At 38.8% G+C, this 3,032-nt stretch overlaps 1 pseudogene; it reads right to left on the bottom strand.

Annotated features, from left to right (window-relative positions):
• Positions 1–602: 602 nt before the first annotated feature.
• Positions 603–1,151, bottom strand: LOC103207018 (annotated as a pseudogene).
• Positions 1,152–3,032: the final 1,881 nt, after the last annotated feature.

Genomic DNA, 3,032 nt, shown 5'->3' with positions numbered 1-3,032 from the left:
TATTTCTTGATAAGAATTTAATAAATAAAACAGAAACTTAATAAAATGGAAAAGAGAACCAGACTCAAAACCAAACTCACTGCCATCAAGTCAATTCTGAGTCATAGGGGCCTCCATTGAATTTCCAAGGTTGTAAAAATTTAGGGAAGAAGGACCCAAATCTTTCTTCTGCAAAGCAGCTAGGGAGTTTAAACCCCAATGTTTTGGTTAGCAGTCAAGTGCCTTATCCACTAAACCACTCCTGTGGATAGGGTAAAAGTCTTCATAAAAAAAGTCTTAATACAATGTAAATATGAAAAATTAACAGTTTATTAAATGAAAAATTTCAACATTATAAATATGAGATTGAATCAATCAATATAAATAAATAAATAAGCAAGATAGTTTTCTCCTAAGGACTGATGTCCCTGCTGTTATTTTTAACATAAACTTCCTCAATACTACTGACAAATTATTTCCTGCATTCAATAACTCCAGCGATTTAAGCAGAAAAAAAAACCTTATTGAAATGAACCAGAAACATGCGTGCAGATGTGGTAAGGCATATCATATTGAGAGTGAAGTCAAGACGAACCCAGGACTCCATTCTTTCTTCTAAATCTTTATTCCAAGGTTGTTGATAAAGAGAAGATTCTCCTGATTTCTCCTCTGACCACTTCCCAGGCACAATCACTGTATTTCTTCTCTTTCAGATAGAGACGGAGTCCATAGAAGTACCTCTTCACAGCCAGTGGAGGGCCCTCAACCGCCAGGACAGATTCTTCCTCTCCCATTGCCTGTACCAAGCAGTTCTCCAGGTCTTCTATCTGTAGATGGAGTCCATTTTGGAGTTGATTCAGGAGGGTCACATTCCAAGCAGCAGAGGCACCCTCTGTGTGGAAGAGGTTGGAAATCTGCTGGAGCATCTCCTGGAGGACAGAGATGATCTGGGCCTTGTTCTGCTGGCTGCCATCCACCACATCCTGGGGGAATCGGAAGTCCTTTCAGTCCTCTAGACAGAAAGAAGGCGAGAGTCTCCTCATTTGACCCAGAAGCACAAAGGTCTTCTTACTAGCCAAGATGTGGTTGTGAGGCAGATCACAACCCAGAGATGAAATAGGGCCATAGCTGAACACCAACAGGACAGTCAGTAGAGAGAGCAGGAGGGCCATTGGGAGAACTGAGGATGCTGCTGGCCTGACTGAGCTGGCTGTCAGATTGACCCTTGGACCCTAGGTTCTCTGAAGACTTTCTTTCTATCATGGCTTTTAAATAGGGAAGAAAATACTTTCATTTTCTGAACATTCCTCTAAATTTTGCTTCCATTTTTTTGTTTCATGTGGCATCAAATGTGTCATCAATTTAAACACTTAATTGTTGCAATAGAAATTTAATTTTCCCAGTAAACTTTGGATGTAAAATCCAAAGGGGTATTTATCAATGAAATGGGAAATATCTTCATCTTAAAGTCAGAAGTGTACTATGTATGTGAACACATGCCGATACTTATTTATATATATGCCCTTCATTGTCCTTGGAACAAACTTTTTGACTGCTAACCAGAAGGCTGGCAATTCAAACCCACCAGCCATTCCTCAGAAGGAAGGTTGGGCAATCTACTTCCGTAGTGATACCTCCACAGAAACCCAAAGAGGGGTCCCTATGAGTTGGATCTGACTGGATGGCAGTGAGTTTTTGGTTTTACTTTACACAGAAAGTCAGTATCCTTTAGCTCTATGGATTTTTGTATTCGATTAAGTATTTTCCATGTGATCTGTGGTAAATAAGATCTTTAGAACCAAAGACTAGGCTTTGTTCTGTGTTTTATTCATAGCTGAAACTAATGATTATTAGTGAATAAGCTTCTCACACTTTTCTATTCCTTCTAGAATACATTCTGTAAGTCCATGCAGTTTTATTTCCCTAGGACCACGAGATTAGGACTACTGCCTTTCCTTTCCACCATTTTCTTACTGGATGTCTGGAGTTCTCCTCTGACTGTGCCAATACCCATAGCAGGAGTCCTAACTCTTTTCAGAGGCTCGTGAGCGTGGAGTTTCTAATTCCAGGATAATTTTATTTTTAGGCATTGCCCAGAACTATCTCCCTCACAAGGCACTTATCACACCATGTAACACCCTCTCCTCTAGAGTGACAGAGTGTCCTCAAATGTGACATCCCAGGACTTGGTCTCTGAGGGCCACTCACCACATCCAGGTGACTTTGTAACTACTTTACTGGGGAAGAATTTGTTTCTTTGTTGTCAAAATCATTTAATCCTTCAGAATCCTCATCTGTGTCCCTAAACTCTTTGTGTGAAGGACCCTAATTTGCAGTGGTGATATCCTTCTCTTCTCTTATCCATGTACCAGATATCCAATATGTCCACAGCCTTCAGATGTTGATAGCAAAATTTTTTTTTTGTCTCCGTTGGTAGAGGAATTCTTTAATTGTAATCATTTTGTCTTTAGTCTAACACATTTTATTGTGCTGAGTACAGCTTGTGTTTTAGACTCTTTTATTTAAACTATGGAACACAAATTATGCTTAGACTTTATGAGCTGGACACAAGGGGTTCAGTAATGATTATGTCTCACAGTAGAAGCTTATACAACAGAATCTAGTGGCCTTCAGTTGTTTATCTGGTCAGTGATTGCTTTGGGATTTTTTTATTAGTCCATCTCTATCTTACTCAGAGTTCAGAGCCACAAGGCCCAAGTTATTATGTCAGGAAGAAATTCCCTTCTTGACCAGTTTGTGATTTTTTTTTTTTTTTTTTTTGTGGTAACTTCTTAAGTAAAAGTAGTGGTTTACTCTGTAAAGTTTTGCATTTCTTTCTATTTCATCTTGAGGTTAATACAAATGAAAGGAAGGAAAAGACAAATGGCTATACCCCTTTTCTCTATAATTTTTTTTTCCTTCCACCCTTTTTTTTTTTAATTGTGATTTGGGTGAAAATATACAGAGCAAATTCACTTTCCATACAGCAGTTCACATACACTTTGTCTCATGAGATTTGCCCACAATTTACCACAATGCAACAGCTCCCCTCC

The sequence above is a fragment of the Orycteropus afer genome, unplaced genomic scaffold, assembly GCF_000298275.1.
Source record: "Orycteropus afer afer isolate SDZICR_OR568_19922 unplaced genomic scaffold, OryAfe1.0 scaffold00345, whole genome shotgun sequence".
NCBI lineage: Eukaryota > Metazoa > Chordata > Mammalia > Tubulidentata > Orycteropodidae > Orycteropus > Orycteropus afer.
The sequence above is the reverse complement of the archived record's forward strand: the minus strand, read 5'-3'. Positions and strand labels throughout refer to the sequence as shown.